Source organism: Delphinapterus leucas, chromosome 8 (genome assembly GCF_059928025.1).
Source record: "Delphinapterus leucas isolate spDelLeu-1000000601 "Yukka" chromosome 8, BTC_Dleu_Yukka2, whole genome shotgun sequence".
In the NCBI taxonomy this organism is placed as follows: domain Eukaryota; kingdom Metazoa; phylum Chordata; class Mammalia; order Artiodactyla; family Monodontidae; genus Delphinapterus; species Delphinapterus leucas.
This window is the reverse complement of record NC_143136.1, coordinates 97,119,125-97,137,563: the sequence shown is the minus strand read 5'-3', so window position 1 is coordinate 97,137,563 and position 18,439 is coordinate 97,119,125. Positions and strand designations below refer to the sequence as shown.

General features: G+C 43.9%; 1 protein-coding gene across 6 annotated transcripts in view; it reads left to right on the top strand.

Moving 5' to 3' along the window:
• SLC35F5 (solute carrier family 35 member F5) overlaps nt 1-18,439 on the top strand; it is a 280,557-nt gene that overhangs the window by 90,070 nt on the left and 172,048 nt on the right. The window lies entirely within an intron of this gene.

Below are 18,439 nucleotides of genomic sequence, written 5' to 3'. Positions count from 1 at the left end.
CTTATCAGAGCACACGTCCTGGGGACTTCCCTGCTGATCCAGTGGTTAAGACCTCACCTTCCAGTGCAGGGGGTGCAGTCGATCCCTGGTCGGGGAGCTAAGATCCCACAGGCCTCCCGGCCAAAAAACCAAAACATAAAGCAGAAGCAATATTGTAACAAATTCAATAAAGACTTAAAAATGGTCCACATCAGAGCACATCTCCCTCTGGGCACAGTGATTGGCTCAGGGACCGGCACATGACCAAGCTGTACCAATTGGAATCAACGCCCAGGTTCTTGCTGGAAATGTTTTTTTAAAAAAAGAAGTCTTGCTCTTTTCCCTGGGATCCTGAGACTGCAGATTATAAGCCCAGAGCAGCTGATGGCCCTCTTCCCCAGCAAGGGGAGAGGGTGCCTGCCTGAGAACGAAGCAGACAGACAGGGAAGCAGGGCAAAGCAACATTTCCAGACGACATCATTCGAACCCTTGGACCTCATTTTGCTTGAAATGGGAACTATTCCCGTACTTTTCAGTTCTTTGAACTAGGAAGTTACTTTCCTCCTCTTCAGATCGTCTGGGTTACCGTTACTTGCAACCAAAACTCTTAAAGAATACAGCCGCCCAGATTGTGTGGAGAACATTTATTTCTTTCTCCCTTGTATGTTCTCTATCAAACTCACCTAAACTTTTGTTCCTGGGGATTAACAAGATGTGGTCTTTTGAGTGTGTCCTTTACACTCTGCTATGTCTCAGAACTCTGTTCCCAGGATCATATATTTCTACACACTGAGTGACGCCAGGCTTCACACACCTGGGGATGGATTGGGCAGCCTCCCTGTTGAGTGTCACCCAACATCTCTCCCTCTGTCCACTCGAGGGCCTCTACCACCCGGCTCTGGTTCTCTTTCTCACCATGCTGGCACCCTGGGTACAGCTCCTCCTGACTTTGGGGGTGTCACATTGAGGGTTTCTATTATCTTGGTGTTGGTAGCCGTGTGGATGGAGGCTGAAGAAGACCGGGAGGAATAGCTTCTTCCCTGGTCTTAGTTTCCGGGCTCTAAATCCTAGAAGCCCACCCCTAGATAGCCCGTGTAAAGCAGCCCTGGCCCTTAGAGCCTGAAGGTCAAAGAAGGAGTCCTTCCTACCTTCACCAGCACAGCTTGAACAGGAGTCTCAGCTATTAACGATAAATTAATATTATTAATTTATTAATATCCCAGGATCCCGATTATTATTAACTTCTCCACCTCTTTCTCCCTTGGTCCGCACCTCCCTTGCGGTATCTAGTGTGGTACTCCAGCCAGGGATGAAATCCTCTCTGTTTTTATGGGAGGATGCCCTGAGACCAGTCTCAGCTTTTGGTATGAAGGAGCTTCACAAAGCTTCATTGGTAACCCCTCCAATGCCTGCCTGAGGACGTGGGTCTGAGCTCTGGGGGGGATCCATGGTAGCCTTTGGGCTGGACCAAGACCTCCAGTAAAGTCACTCTAGAAGCCTGACATCCCTTTCTAGGAATGAAGCCATCCTTTTCAGAAATGTTCTGTAGATGCCAGCTTGTAGCAACATCCATTGATGTCTAAGAGAAAGGGCTGATGGAAGCTCAGATTTAGGGAGGGTGGGTGGGTCCTGGGAGGAAGGAACACAGCATGGCAAACCCTGTTCCAAGGATATCACCCTGATAGCCACCCTGAAACTAGCTATGGGGGGAGGGCTGCATGTGCCATGACCATCCCATCATGTTGAACCCCAGACCCCCACAATGTTTAGGGTCCTCTGCACCCTTCCTAAGTGATTTAGAAAAGGTACAGTCACTAGAATGGGGTTTCCTTCCCAACAGGCCCTGTTGAACTCTTCTAGTGGCACGGATCTGCACCCTCAGCGGGGCCAGAGGTCAAGGACAGTGTGGGTGGCGGTGGCCCTGTGGGGACTACAGAGTATGGATTCCTCAGGGACACAGGCTCATGGTGACCAGACTTGCTCGTGGCACGTGTAAGACACACCCTGGGGATTTCTAGGAATGTGTTAAAGCAGGGGACAAAAACTCTGCAAGAATTGAAATTCTTGACTGTGCAACTTTGGCTTAAAGCTTAGGGAGACTCAGCGCTAGTTAGTGTTAATTTGATCACATCCAGCTCACCCTGGGGAAGCTGCTGAGCCTCGGTCACACTGCGGGTAGGGAGGGTGTCCTGAGGAATTTGTTCATTCTCGGCACGGTGAGTCTAAGATGCAGACTCTTTCCCTCTCTGCCCTTCTCCTTTGCACGTTCTCTGTGCCCCAGATCTCTGAAGGGATGGTACAGGGGTTGCAAGAGGACGGGGCTGAACTGTGGAACTCTTGGGAGGGGTGGGTGGGGTCAGGATGCGGAGCTGCATCAGGACCTTTAGGAGGGAGGGATTCAGTGCGCCAGGTGTGCCTGCAGGGGGCGCCACACAAAATGGTGGCGGAAAGTGCTCGGAGCCACAGGTGACAAATGTCTTCTCCTGGCAACGTTTGGGAGCAGAACACTAACGGGACCAGTAAGGAAGAGGACCCTGTAGTAAATGTCAGGGGTGTCCTGATGGATCTTCCTCACTGGCCTCTCAGGAAACCCCGATTATTATTAACTTCTCCATTGAGGCCTAAAAGACCTCTATTAAAATGCAAATGAGATTTGCTGAGGCCTTCCCAATGAGCCCTTACCAACAATTAACACCTTGGCCCACTCCTTCTGTCTGAGGAGGGATTAGCCCTTGCAGAAGGAGAACGGAAGGCAGCTAAATTTTGATGGGAGTGGGTGAGAAAATGGTATCTGCCTGGGCGAACCTGGGCATGTAGATACATCAGGGAAGCCAAAAGGAAAGGGCATGACTTTTCAGGGACACAGAAGAGAGATGAAGAGAGAACTCAGATCAATTTCACCAGTTTTCAGTTTCACCTGGGGCTGAAACTCTCCATATTACTTAGCACCAGCCTCTCTTAAGGCATGTCTGATGCACTCTGGAGTCCGTTTCCCTTCAGAGATACACATTTTCCAGAGCCTCAGGAGTCCAAGTTACACCGCCCCTGCCCCCGAAACAGCTGTCCTCTTGGCCCTTTCCGATGAACAAACTTTGTTCAGATGCGTCCAGAGGTGTTCCTGGCTGACCCAGCCAACCTCCCTAACTGCATGATTGTGGCTTTGAACAGACGGTCTTCTGAAGGCCCCTCAAGTGGAAACTTTGGCTTCCTAGCCAACTGCAGCAGGCCACGTGTTGTAGATAAACCTTCCTTTATAAACAATATGCAAAGTGTTGGTATTTCCACCTGCAATTATTTTCAGACTCGAATTACATTCATAAATGCAGACTTCCTTTTGAGTTTTCTGAGCCCCATTGTTTTCCATGAAGGTGCCTGTCAGCTAGTGGTGAGAGAGGTAGAACCACAGGATGTGTTTTTCAAAGCGCTGCTGAGTCATTGGTGTGATTTTGCGTCTCTGCTGCTGGACAGTTTATTGAAGAAAAGTAAGGTATGTTTCAGACATTCCAAATTGACATTTTTTTTTCTCATTTGAGGACATCTAAATTGATCCTCCAAATGATTCTTAATTCTGCAAAGACAAATCAAATGCTTAAAGCTGGCATATTAATTTTATATCAAATTTACAAAAGAGTTGTTATACTCTATATAACATTTTATAGAACACTGGGGCCCTTTGGATAGTCAATATATTAGGTTCATTTGTGATAGGTTTATAAGGACAGAAGCTTAATTTCGATCTTTTAATATTGTAGACATTTATGGTTATTTCATTGTATATTGCTGGTCATACTCAAAATTTACTTGACATCAATTTCTTGGCCAGCGTGCTGCCCTCCAACTCCCTCTCCTGCACGTCAGACTCTCCTGCATCTGGCTGAATTCTGCTTTCCAGTGTTAGAGTGAAATCAGGGACTTCCTAGATATTCAGTACAAATTGGGATCCCTTGAGATAATATGAGTAATAGTGCATTTTGAACAAGGGAAACCAAGAAGCTAATGTTTTTGAGACATTCTTAATACTGTAGCACATGAGCAAATTCTTAAAATCCAACTCAGCCCTCAGCCTTTGAAATTCATCCCCTCTGCCCAGAGTCTCAGGCAGGGAGAAAGCGGTGGCTAATCCGGAGTGCCACCCCTGGGCATCTGCTGCCTTGCTGGCCCTAGGCTTCTTCGAATTTTTTTTGTTTGTTTTTCGTTTTTTTTTTTTCCTTGGCTTCATCTATTCTTTTTCAGAATAGCTGGTTGGTGTGTGCTTTCAAGAAGGAACAAACAAGCAGGCTTGCCCAAAACCTCTAAACTGAAATGAACCCAGCCCTGCATGTGTGCCATTTTCTGTGTAGTCACCTCTGAGCTTTGCTTCCGTTTTATCTTCTCATCCTGTTACCTCGACAGGGATCCATTTCCATAAGATGAGGGCAGTTAGAATCCTTTGTTGATCCCAGAGTCAGGATGGGCCTCAAAGGCCCCTGGAAACATGGATGTCATCACTTCACACGTTAGTCCTGGGGTCTCATGGCAGCTGATGACAGATCTGAAACGGTGGAGCCCTCTGGAGGCTAAATTAGGGGTTGGTATTTACCAGTGCAGAAAATTGCCAAAACAGGTTCTTTTTTTCCCCCTTGAAGAGTGGCTTGATGTGGGGAGATTTTTATGGGACCAGAAACCACATGCTAGGCTGTAATTGAGCATAATTATTGCCCTGTGTGCAGCAAAGTGCTGGACTTGAGGCATCCTGCAGAATCCCATTAATTTCTTGATTGAGCTCTAAAAAACAGTGCCCCCAACAGGGCCAGAAAGAGCTGTGTTTAATCTGCCTGGTCTTTAAATGAAGAAGTCACTGGCCGTCCAGTTGGTTGATGTTGTTTCCTTGTAACTCTGGGGCCTTGGCCTGTGATCCAAGGCTCCATTGCCAACACACTTTATTAGAATTCTGTGGTGGTATCTACTGTGCCCTAGAATAGCTCCACACAAGGAAACTGAAGTGGACAGTGAAAGAATTCATAAGAACGAGTCAAACAAACACCCAAATGCCCCCAGAATACAAAACAAGCCTTTTGTAATTATCTGGTTATTTCAGGTGAGAGATTTGGAAAAGCCTAAATTATTTGGGCAATTACTTTTACCTTCTTATTCAACATGTGGAATGGCCCAAACTTCAGAAACAACACCCAAAGGGCTCTCATGCATTCAGGACTCTGCTTCTCTCCTGGCATCATGTGGGAGACTGTGTGGGGACATGACCATTCACTCCTAAGTATCACCCTCAAAGGTTAGGTGTATTTTCCAAAGATAACTTAAACACGTTACATTGTTCCAATTGTTAGTGTTAAAAAAGCTTTCCAAAATGTTTGTGTCTGATTTCCTACTTGCATAAATACAAACCGTGGAGCAGAAGTTAGTTTTTGCTGATTAAATTTGTCCAGATTTCCAGGGCCATTGCCTTGATCATTAAATCTCACAATTCAGGCTGTCATTGTGAATAAGAGTGAAAACTGGGATGAATGCATACTGTCCCCAGGACTTTTCTTGGAATAGGTGCATTTTAGACAATCAAGCTCAGATATTAGATTTTATTTTGTATTAGATCTATCTCTTTTTCCTCTTAATGGAAACAATGCCAAATCTCAGGCTAACTCAGGGTCCCTGTCAGGTGCATTCCAGTGAATTTAAATGTTGCTGAATTTCAGGTGGTCAAATGGCTGTGTAGCTCCAATGTCTCCTCCTGTTACCGAACCAAACTTGGGTCTGCTGGCTCATGCGGGTAGTAAAGCCAGTCTACCGACACCGCGTTGTGGTGAAGGAAAGTGCACAGTTTATCGCAGGGTGCCAAGCAAGGAGTCCAGGCAGCTAATCCTCAAAAGACCCAACCTCCTTGCTTCGTCTTGCAATGAATGCTACATGTGTCAGTAGATTGGCTTTACTGAGCGTGAGGGAGCAGACCCAGATTTGGTTCTGTGACGCTTCTACTGCAGGGAATTTATTTCTGTCACTTCAGCACCTCGCTTCTTACCACCTCTGGTAGAAGCTGGGGAGGCTTTCCTTCTTGTCCACTTGCAGATGGAGTGTCTGCTATGCTATAGATTCAGTAGGACATCTAATCACTATTTTTATGGGAAAATACATTTGAAGTCCCAGCTCTGAACTTGAGATACTGGGAGTCCATCTCTGACCCAGCTTCTCAGTCAGGATGGCAAGAAAAGATTCCAGTGTATTCTACCTCATCCATGCCCCCACCCTGCCCTTCATCTTGCCTACTGCAGGGCAGTACATATACAGGTTTGTCACGTCATGATGAAGACTGTGGGTCTGTCTACTCAGAAGCCAAGTCCATACCCTCTGTGATTAAATATGTGTGCTGGAAATATTTGCTTCTAGCGTGGTGTTGGTGCTTAACACTCTTCATGATGCCTTTTATAAAAATGTAGCAGTTTAAAATATTATGAAATCTTTTCAAAATTCTCCTTTATAGATTTTGGGTTCCATGTTTTCTTTAGGAGAGATTACTTCAAACTAAGATAATTAAAAGACTAGAAGGGGATACAAATAATTTGTTTCTGTATGGATTCGTTTTCTTTTGATGTGTAACAAATTACCATCAACATAGCAGATTTAAAGAACATAGATTTATAGATACAGCGAACAACAAGTGGTTACCAGTCGGGAGAGCATAGGGGGGAGGGGCAGGATGCAGGAAGGGAATTAAGAGGTACAAACTACTGTATATAAAATAAAGAAGCTACAGCACAGGGAATATAGCCAACATTTTATTATAACTGTACACGGAGTATAACGTTTAAAAATTGAATCACTATGTTGTACACCTGAAACTTATATAATATTGTACATCAACTATACCTCAATAAAAAATAATAAAGAAAATAGATTTATTATTCAGTTTCCCTAGATCAGGAGTCCAAGCGTGGCTTAGCTGGGCCCTCGGATCAGGGTATCACAGGATTGCAGTCCAGGTGTCAGCTGGGACTGGGGTCTCATTTGAGGTTCTGCATCCTCTTCCTTGCTCCCATGGCAGAATTCACTGTCTTGCAGCTGTGGAGCTCATGGTGGCGTGCTTCTTCAAAGACAGTAGGATAATCTCTGAGGCTTCAAGTCTCTGACCTCTAGATTCTCTTCTTGAGGCATACCTGATTAGGTCAGGCCCCTCCAGGATCAATTCCATTTTGATTAACTCAAAGTCACTGATTAGTGTCCTTACCGGTATCTGCAAAATCTCTTTACCTTTGCCACTTCATATAACCTCATCATAGGAGTGGCATTCATCATATTCACAGATCCCACCCACACTCAAAGGGAGGACATTATACAGGGTTTGTACACCTGCAGCAAGAATCTTTTTGTAATCTACATAATTTTATTAGTCAATTAACCTCCATAAAGCTGGGGAAACATTTTTTTTAACTTTTTAAAGTATCTAACACATAAAGAGTCTTCATTAAACACTTTAGAAATAAATGAATGATACACACATATAAATTCTCACCTTGCAAAAGAAACACTCCTCCCCAGAAGTAGGTGATGGGCCATATCCATTGTAAGAACTAACAGATAAGAATTTCCTTTTCTTAGCAATAAGACACTTATTCTTTCAAAATTCTCTCACGGGAATCTAACTTGTCTTGCATTTGGAAACAATTTCAAACGACTAGCATTTTTTTTCTTTATCCATGTAAATCAAACTGCAGTAGCAAATCCAGGTATGCCCTAAAATATATTATTCATTTCATCACAGCGTAGCTCTTTTGCAAAAGAACAGAAAGAGTAGTTTGTAACTGTCTGCCTTCCTTCAACAGCTGCTATTTAAATTGCAAGGTATCGTTCTGTTGTAAACTATATCTTACCTAAGGAAATTCCACAAGCTTTGCAAACACCAAGCAAATCTAGACAAATTAAATACAAAATTAGACTAATACTATGAGCTGGCACACACAAACCACCTAAGGAAAATGAGAAAGATTCCTTCAAAGACTAAAGAGTACTTAGGGGTGGTGGGGGAGGACTAAAGGACAGAGGTAAAACACTGAAGTAGCAGCTTTGGGCAAGGCCAGGAACAAGGTATGTGACCACCACATCGTCTCTTCTAGAGCTACAGTGACTCGTGTTGACGCCTCCACTAAGTCCAAGCAAAGTCTGAACTACAGAGAGTCATAGCAATATGGAGGTCACCAGAATCAAACATGATTGCATTGGAATAATAAAGATGAAATTAAAAGCAACTCTCAAAAGACCTGTGGTTGCCAAGGAGGGGGGTGAGGGAGGGATGGAGTGGGAGTTTGGGGCTAGCAGACGCAAACTAGTATATATAGAATGGATAAACAACAAGGTCCTACTATATTCAGTATCCACAGGGAACTATATTCAATATTCTGTGATAACCCATAATGGAAAAGGATATAAAAAAGGATGTATATATATATATATATATATATAAAACTGAATCACCCTGCCATACAGCAGAAACCGACACATTGTGAATCAACCACACTTCAATTAAAATATATACTTTTAAAATTTTCAACTAAGATATATATATACATATATACATTATACGTATATATACACACACACACACATATATATACACGTATATGTATATGTATAAAAAATCCAACTCTTAGCATTTCAAGGAAAAGGGGAAGGAAAGAAGGGAAATTTAACTGTATCTTACCATCTGTATCTCTGATTCCTTATAATATAGGGAATGGGATGGCGGTTAGGAAGAAAACAACCCTTAGTGATCCTACCTTGAGCCAGTGACTCTGCTAGTTCCTTTACACAAATTATTTTTCAAGGAAGCCCAGGATGTCTGTATCACCATCACTTTACAGTGTGTACATTGAGACAGAGTTGGTTTAAGTAACCCCTCAAAGTCACATTCCTAGTAAGTGGCAGAGGCAGGGTCTAAATCTCAATGAGTCAGACTCCGTTACACCCAGTGCAGGAAAAAAGAAGCTCCCAGTAAGCCAACAAAGAATTGAATGTCAACACTGTGGTTCCAGGAGAGCAGTAAGCCCTAATGCCTAAGGAATTCACTGTAGATAACAAATCAGCTTCTCTCCTACCATGTAATAGAATGGACTGGTTACGTGCCGTCCTTTGGAGAACTGAGAAGAGTCCCTCAAATTATTGTCCATGCTCTGTGGTAAATGAGGAATCCTGGCGAGAAGGGCCAGAATGGAGCATCTGCTGTTTCCCAGCAATGGCACTCCTAGGGAAATACCCTAGCAGGAATGTGCCATGGGCCTTTGGTCATCTAGTGAAGCCCATGGACCCTTTCTGAGAAGAATGTTTTATTACCTACATTCGTAACTGAAGGCAATAAACTAATAAAAAATACTGAAACTCATAAAAAAAAAGGCGAGTGAAAATAAGGATGTAATTTTTTTCCATCCAGGTTCATGGACCCAGACAACAATGAGACATGTATATTTAATTTAGGGATACATACATACATCATAAATGATAAAACTAAAGAAAGGGATAGGTTAACACAAAAGCCAGGACAGTAGTTATCTTTGTAGGGAAAGAAAGGGCAGGAGATGAATTAGGGGCACACAGTGTGCTTCCAAAGTACTTGCAGGTTCTAGTTTTAAGCTGGCCGATCAGCACTCATGTTGCTCTTGTTTCAACAGTACTATTTTTGGGGAGTTTCTTTTCCACTTCCATCTCTTCTTTCTGGTGATGGGAACTTGAGCAGTCAAACTACGGCATTTCTCATCCCTTTGCTTCCCCCATCTAGGGAAATGAAGGGGCTTACCTGATTACCTGAATGCTGCCTATGACTGGGTAAAGACTTCTACTTGAAGAATCTTAAGGGTTATCTTAGAATTCTGTCTACTACCCTGTATTTTTTTAGCTTTTGAAAGAATGTTTAGAGTTTAAATCATTTGTATAGGGTAGCAGGTAGGAACAAGAATTTCTGTTACAGCACAAAATTTTCCTAAAAGCCCTCATATTCTGCAAAATCATATGCTAAAACTAACAGGGCTCATGGAAAAAAATAAAGTCAAGGGAAGACCACTCAAACCTATGCTACTTTTTAACCAGAGCACTAAAAAGGCAATCCGAATCCTAGTAAAGCTACTAACCTAGTTTAAAAGGCAGTTTAAATGCCCAGTAAATAGTGATATATTACAGCAAATATAAATCTATCTAACAAAGAGAACAATGAGCATAGCCTAATAGAGGAGGAAGAGACGATGGAGGCTACTAAGTACGGCAGTCACAGAAAGTGTGCAGAGATTGGGGGAACCTCACAATAGACATGTTACCAAACTAAGCCAAGAGGAAAATGTGGACTGAACTCTGTGTATAGAATTGTCTTCCTCTGCATTGAGGTGTTTTAGCCTGTGTTGAGGTCAGCTGCCATTCCTGGGTTGCAAAAACTTGAACTTGCTGGGAAACAGTGACAGTAAAAATGGCTTCCACATTATACTAACATGATTTCTTTATTGACCAATAGTGTTTGAGCTAATTGGTGTCGTAGAAATCTTTGCTGTAGCAGGAGAGCCTGTAAATAATTGAAATTTCTCCTTTATTGTCAGGACACTATTTACTGAATAGTCTCTCATTTCTTCTCTAGTAATTTTTAAAATTTTGGTTTTTATTTTATCAAAGTATATGTGCACATCATCAAATAGTTCTTCAAGTCTTATTGCAAAAAACAGCCATCCCTTGTGTATCTGCCACCATTGCCTGCTACTTGAGACAACCATTTCAACTATTTTTGTTGATTCTTTTGGTATCTACTGGTATATCTGTAAATAACATGCTTATATTGCTGTTTCTTCATTTTTTTTCCAGTTTTAGCCATTATCGACTTCCTATTAGGGAAGATAAAGATTTAGCTTATGTTCACTCTTCTGCCTTGTCCCAGTCACACGAAACCCACACCACCCATTCTTTCATCCTCCCAATATAATTCTATTGTCATTTTTGTTTGATATACATACAGGACTTTTATTGGTACAACTATGTAAATGTTAATCATAACCAATCCATGTAGTGGCTGGTGATTATTTTTCCTCTTTGCCTAATGTCTTGCATTGCCTAGAATTAATAGCTGACTTAAAAAATGGGTATAATTTTTATGTACAATCCTAAACTTTCCCCCAGAGAAAGAGATTTGTAAATCTCTTTCAAAACATTCAAATGGGGCTTCCCTGGTGGCGCAGTGGTTGAGAGTCTGCCTGCCGATGCAGGGGACACGGGTTCGTGCCCCAGTCCGGGAAGATCCCACATGCCGCGGAACGGCTGAGCCCATGAGCCATGGCCACTGAGCCTGCGTGTCCGGAGCCTGTGCTCCGCAACTGGAGAGGCCACAACGGTGAGAGGCCCGCGTACCGCAAAAAAAAAAACAACATTCAAATGCATTAGACAGCCTGTTAAGTTAATCTTTAAGAATCTGCTTTGGATCCCTCTGACCTGCTTTATTTTGAATTGGCGACTTTCTAGCTTTGGCCGCTGTCTCTCCACCTGTCCTGCAGAAACTTCCCTTCATCATCATCTTTGCTGTGTACATCTGAAAATGTCTTATTTTACCCACTTGATTGAGAATTTGACTGTTTATAGAAAGTTAAGTTGGAAATAGTTTTTTCTTTGAATTGTGAAAGCTTTGACCCATTATCTTCTTGCTTTCTGCAATGCTGTTGAGAAATCCAATGCCATTCTGAATCTTGTATCCAAATCATTTATATGAAACTAGTTTTCACAGTTTTCTTTTCTGAAAGCTTACAGGATCTTCTCTTTGTCCCTGGTGTTCCAGAATTTTGTGATGCTAGTGCCTTTCCGTGGTTCCATTTTCAATCTTTATGCTTGGCATTTGGTAAGTTCCTTTGATATAGAAATACATGTCTTTCAGGTCTTAGAAATCTTCTGGAATTATTTCTTAGATAATTTCCTTCTCTACATTTTCTTTGTTCTTTCATTCTGGGAACTCCTGTTATTCAAATGTTGGACCTGCTAGACTGGTCTTTTCATTGTCTCTCTGCTCTCTTTTGGGATACTACTTTTCTCTTTGAGCTTCTGTTTATTTCTCTGTAACTGGTAATGTAGTACATATTGGGCTTTTCTCTTCAAAACTCATTTCCCCTTCCCTCATAGGTGTAGTAGCACAGATTGACTCCTGTGGTAGTTATTGGTGCAGTTTCCAAATGTTTCTGGTTCTTTTTTCTGGGCACACAGCCTCCTTGTGGTTGAGCAGGCAGTATGGTCAATCCTGGGGAATATGCTGTGAAAGGAAATGGTGTGTCCGGGCTGGAGAGTTGAATTGCCACTGCTTGCACTCTCTTCCTCTACTACAGTGATCAGCAGTGCTCCAGAGAGTGGATGCTCCTTCAACTCAGGTCCCACAGTATGAGCGATGTTGAGCAGAGCCCCTGTGGACCATAATGGACAAGAGCAAAGCATGGATATGTCAGGACTGTTTCTTACCAGAGCAAACCTAACACATCTTGAAACCACCGCGGTTCCAAGGGAGAGGCCTGGAATTTCCATCCCCCTTGCCAGTGACTTGTTCAGGAACGTGAGCCTAAGACAATCATCTGTTTTTCTAAATTGGCTCCTTTAGAATAAAGGAACAGAATTTGTCTGATGGGTGGGGAAGAAGGACTCCTATCTCTCTGTCTCTTCCTCTCTCTACTCCATCTATTGAGAACACAGATTCTATGATGAGGGGAATCACCCTTAAAATTAAAAATTCAGCCTATATTTTAGAAGACAGAGCTAAGAATCCTTGGGATCCTTGAGGAGTCTGTAGAGCGCCTGGATCTACCACCCCAGGGGTCTGCCTGGTGTTTCACCTTCCAGTTGTGAAGGGAGCTGTGTCTTTTTTTTTTTTTAAGTTTTTTTTAAAATTAATTAATCTATTTATTTTTGGCTGCATTGGGTCTTCGTTGCTGCACCCGGGCTTTCTCTAGTTGCAGCGAGCGGGGGCTACTCTTCGTTGTGGTGTGCGAGCTTCTCATTGCAGTGGCTTCTCTTGTTATGGAGCATGGGCTCTAGGTGCGCAGGCTTCAGTAGTTGCAGCACGGGGGCTCAGTAGTTGTGGCTCACGGGCTTAGTTGCTCTGCGGCATGTGGAATCTTCCCAGACCAGGGCTCGGACCTGTGTCCCCTGCATTGGCAGGCGGATTCGTAACCACTGTGCCACCAGGGAAGTCCGGGAGATGTGTCTTTATTGCTTGAGTCACTTTGAGGTTGGTCTTCTGTTACTTACAGTCCAAAACATTCTAATGGATAAATGGAATAATAATACCACCCTCAAAAGTTGGAGGGAGAGCTAATTAAGACAAGATGCACATAGTAAGCATTCAGTGAGTTATTTCTTTATCCTCTGCTTTGTGTGTTTAAAATTAGCCTTGTCCATTAAAGTCATTAAAGGAGAGAAGTTATAGATTAAAGTTAACAAATGATGTCACCCTTTTCACATCTAATCCCTGTGAATGGTTAGGTGTTATTTTGTACTGTTCTTTTATGTTTATTTAATTACACTCACCCTGTTCCAAAAAGAATCTGAGGTAGCTTGCTCTTTGATTCTCACAGCCTTAGAGTTTGGAAGGATTCATCTAAAGTAAAACCAAAGAGAAGTCACTAGAACAGTGACTAGAGTAAATATTAAAATTCCCAGCGTGCTGGGAAGTTGACTTAAGGCCACCCTTCCACTTCCCAGTTTCCCTTCTTGTGTTTGCTTTTAAACCCATTTCAAAGATGCATCTGCAACAGAGAGAGGAGAAATTCTTGCCCAAGGTCACAAGTTAGACGAAAGTGCGGTGCAATGATTAAAAGCAAGGATCAGCAAACTCTAGCTCATGGGCCAAATCCAGTCGCTCACCTGGTTTGGTACTGCCAAAGAACTAAGAGTGGTTTCCACATTTTTAAAGAATTGCAAAGGTAAAAAAACAAACAAACAAAAAATAAAGACACAGGTTATATGTGACCACAAAGCCAAAAATAGTTACTTTTTGGCCATTTATAAAAAAATGTTTGCCAGAAAAGTTGAAAGCTCTGATTTGAAAAGATACATGCACCCCAGTGTTTACAGCAGCAGTATGTGCAATAGCTAAGACACGGAAGCAACCTAAATGTCCCTCAACAGATGAATGGATAGAGAAGATGTTGTGTGTATATACAATGGAATATTACTCAGCCATAAAAAAGAATGGAATAATGCCATTTGCAGCAACATGGATGGACCTAGAGATTGTCATACTGAGTGAAGTAAGCCGGACAGAGAAAGACAAATATCATATGATATCACTTATATGTGGAATCTAAAAAAATGCTACAAATGAACCTATTTACAAAACAGAAACTGAAGCACAGACGTAGAAAACAAACTTATGGTTACTGAAGGGGCAAGACAGGGAGGGATAAATTAGGAGTTTGGGCTTAACAGATACACACTACTATGTATAAAATAGATAAACAAGAAGGATTTACTGTATAGCACAGGGAATTATATTCAGTATCTTGTAATAACCTATAAGGGAAAAGAATCTGAAAAAACAATATATGTATAAAACTGAATCACTTTGCTGTACACCAGAAACTAATACAATATTATAAATCAACTACAATTTTTAAAAAAAGATTCAGTGGGGCTTTCCTGGTGGCGCAGTGGTTGAGAGTCCGCCTGCCAATGCAGGGGATGCGGGTTCGTGCCCTGGTCCGGGAGGATCCCACATGCCGCGGAGTGGCTGCACCCGTGAGCCATGGCCGCTGAGCCTGCGCGTCCAGAGCCTGTGCTCCGCAACAGGAGAGGCCACAGCAGTGAGAGGCCGCGTACCGCAAAAAAAAAAAAAAAAAAAAAAATGCAGTGAATACCACCATATACAAAAACAAAGTTTGCCAACTATTAGTTAAGAGCCAAAGCTCTGGAAGCAGACAGAGTTTGAATCCTAGTGAAACCCCTGTCAAGTTACTTAACGTCTCTGAGCCGCAGTTTCCTCATCTGTAAAATGAAGGTAATGCTTCCAACTTTTCAGGCTTGATGTGAGAATCGAATGAAACTGGGTTTGCAGAGCCCGTCTCACCCAGCCAATATAAAAGCTTACTTATTTCTGTGATCTTTATTTGAGCAAAGCCTCCTGGCACCTCCCAGAGCAGGCTGCTCCCATCCAAGCTGGAGTTGCACAGGCATCATTATCCCCTGTGTGTTGATGGCCCCATGGCCTGTCTCCCTACTCTGCTGTCAGCTATAATCAGGCAATCACTTTTGCCCTCGCACCTGATCAAACAAGTTTGCCATTTCACATTCCGACACTCCATACTTCTCAGACTGTTCTGTGAAACCCATATATTTTCATTAAGAGTTGATAATAAACTCTCTCGTTGAAAGTTTTTTCCCAGTTCATGATTGATGATAGTGCGGTAGGGAGCTGAGTGGCTCTGGTTGCCAGCTGGGGCGAGAATCTGCTTGGGGCAATCGCGGGGCCTCTCTCAGCAGCACCTTCCAACACCCATCAACTTCACCACCAGCCCAGAGCCACCTGGAGATCACCCCTCCTCCAGCGACAGCTGCAGAGGAAACAGCCTGGGTTTTGGGGATCTCTCTCTCTCTCTCTCTCCCCCCGCCCCGCCTCTCTCTCCCCTTTCAGTGCCACTCTGGAGGCAGAAGATCCAGGCAAAGGGCAAGTTGTGATCATAATGCACAGGGTCTAGAAATTTGGTCCCCTTATTTTTGTACAGTTCAGTGGTAGCACAGGATGAAAAAATCTATGGGTTCCATTTTCCTTTCTTTTTTCTTTGTTCCTTTTTAAAAATTTGGTTCACACTCTGGAGTCTGAATATCTTGCATCCTTGAACACAGGGCAGAGAGTGCCCCTCTGGAGGTCTGGTCCAGGAGCTGAGATGTGGTGGGAGCTGGGAGAAGCTGGAGGGGCCAGGATCCCACCTCTGGGCAAGGAAGTCTTGTGGGGCTGGGAACCTGTTGCCCTGTCACAGTGACACCGCAGCCTAGTGGAAGTAGGATATGGCGTTGCCTGTGAACTCCAGCTCCAGCCCACCTCTCTGTAAGAAGTCAACGCCTTACATTAGATCCTGCACCGTTCCGGGGAATGCAGAGGTAGGAAAGACCTGGGAACTCTTTGGGGAACTCTTCCCATTCCCTAGTGGGAGACAATCATTTTAACAGGAAGTGGGTGGCACAGAGAACATCACGGCCACACACATTTGATCCAGCATCAGGAACGGTGAAGGTGGCAATTGCCAATTTCTGCTCATATGTGCGCAGTAAAGGCTCAGAGAAGCTTTGAGAGGTGAAGAGCTTGGTGACCTCGAGCAGAGGAGACCGTAGTCAGTGAGTGCGGGTGCTTTCCAGATTTAGGAGGGGATTGTTTTACTGGGGGAGGAGTGCTTGTTCCCGTGACGCCCCGTTGGTGGGGCTCGTGTCATGGAGCTCCACCTCTCTACCATGAATGGGGTTCCTTGCATCACCCTTACCTCCATCTGAAGGTGAAAAGGACCCTTGAGGGGCCCAGCCTGTTCAGCCCAGCCGAGGGAATGTATGTCTGGCATTGACCTTTGCTAATTGATGACAGCTCTGTGCACAGGCAGCCCAAGGGCATTTAGATGTGGCATGGAGTGATGGAAAGAGGCTGGAATTTGGGGTCAGTCAGATGCATCCTCTGTTATCCTTAAACTGAGGTTATTTTTCAAAGAGGCATTTCAGACTCACTGTTTTCCTGTTTCCTGTTAGTTTTCCATTCTTTTGTATGCCAAGTCACGTGGCTGTAGGTGGCTACCAAACAGCCATCTACCCTTACCTTTGCTTTCCACGTGTTCAAAGAGCGTGGGGAGGATTTACTTTCCGGTCTCCATAGCAAAGTGCCTGGCGCTGCTCCCGGGAAGGGCGGCAGTGAACAGAATGAGAATGGGAGCCGCTTACTGTTCTACCCAGAAAGAGCATCGAGGACAACAGATCCAGGGGATGGTCCAGAGAGCAGGCAGCAAAGCCCAAACCCAGAGCTGTCTGTCAGAGAGAGCTCCCATTTTGCTGTGGGGAACCCTGATTGGGTTTCCTTCCCTCAGAGGTTCTAAGACCCTAAGGTAGACGCCACCTTTGTTTTACTTGCCCATTAGGCTCCCCTGGGTCACCCTTCCAACGTCCCCTCTACGGTGGGATGGAAGGTTGATGCCAGACAGAAGGGAAGGAGTTAAAAAAGTGAATTTCCTCAACTTCACAATCAAACAATCCCTTCCAGTTCTCACCTCCTTTCCTTTCCTCTCCCATCCACATTCGTTTCTTCCACAGCCCCCTAGAAACATAGCATTCTTTTTCTTGTTCATGTACTCACTGAGATTTTTAGGTGTTTCTACCATCAGGGAGAAGGGATGTCTGATGTCCCCTAAAATGTAACTGAATGATAGTCCTGCTTTTGAAGCCTTGAACGGAGAGACAGATGTTTGGAACTGTGCTCCTAGGGTGTTGATATTCCTGGAGCTGCTCCTGTTGTGTGCGGTAGCAATATTGGAATTAATTGAGAGAGTTGCAAAGGGGAATATTTGCTGGACTCCTTTGCTCCCAGCCAGCCTTATCAGTTCCTCCTGTGAAATGTAATAACCTTTGACTTTTTTTTTTTTTTTTTTTTTGCGGTACGCGGGCCTCTCACTGTTGTGGCCTCTCCCGTTGCGGAGCACAGGCTCCGGACGCGCAGGCCCAGCGGCCGTGGCTCACGGGCCCAGCCGCTCCGCGGCATGTGGGATCGTCCCGGACCGGGGCACGAACCCGTGTCCCCTGCATCGGCAGGCGGACTCTCAACCACTGCGCCACCAGGGAAGCCCACGTTTGACTTTTTGATGCAGAATTAGATTATGCTAAAACATAGAGCGTCACAAACCACAGATGCTTTTATAGAAGGAATGGTGTGGATCACAGTTCTTAACACTCTTTTCTTACGGTTCTCAAATGCATTAAAATGGACCTCAAATCATCCTCAGGGCTAGTTAAAAGAAAGATTGCCTGGGCTTGAGGATTTGCATTTCTAGCAAATTCCCAGGTCTTGCTGATTCCGGGATTCATGGACCACACTTTGAGAAGCAGAGCATTACAAAGATTGTAACTTTATCTCAATTTCTTTCCTCAACAAAACCCATCGAGTGTTTTGTTCTCTTAAGGGCTTCTGAAAATATTCCCTGAGGGCATATCTTTTCCTTTCATTAACGTAAGAAATAATATTAATACCAAATTAAACATCTGAATGGCCAATTTCACAGCTGCTGGCCAACATGTGGCTGCCCTGAGCCTGCCTGGTTTGGGGACATGGCTGGCAAATAGACCCCACTAGCAGGATGACTTCTGGAAGCCTAAGGAAGAGGTGGAGGGCTTGTTCCCTTCTCAGCCATCGCTAGGATGTCCTGAGAATCCTGACATTTTCTCCTTACTACGCCCAAAGCATCTTCTTAGTCTGGCACGAGCTCTAGGGAAGGTGCGGTCAGTACAAGGGGAA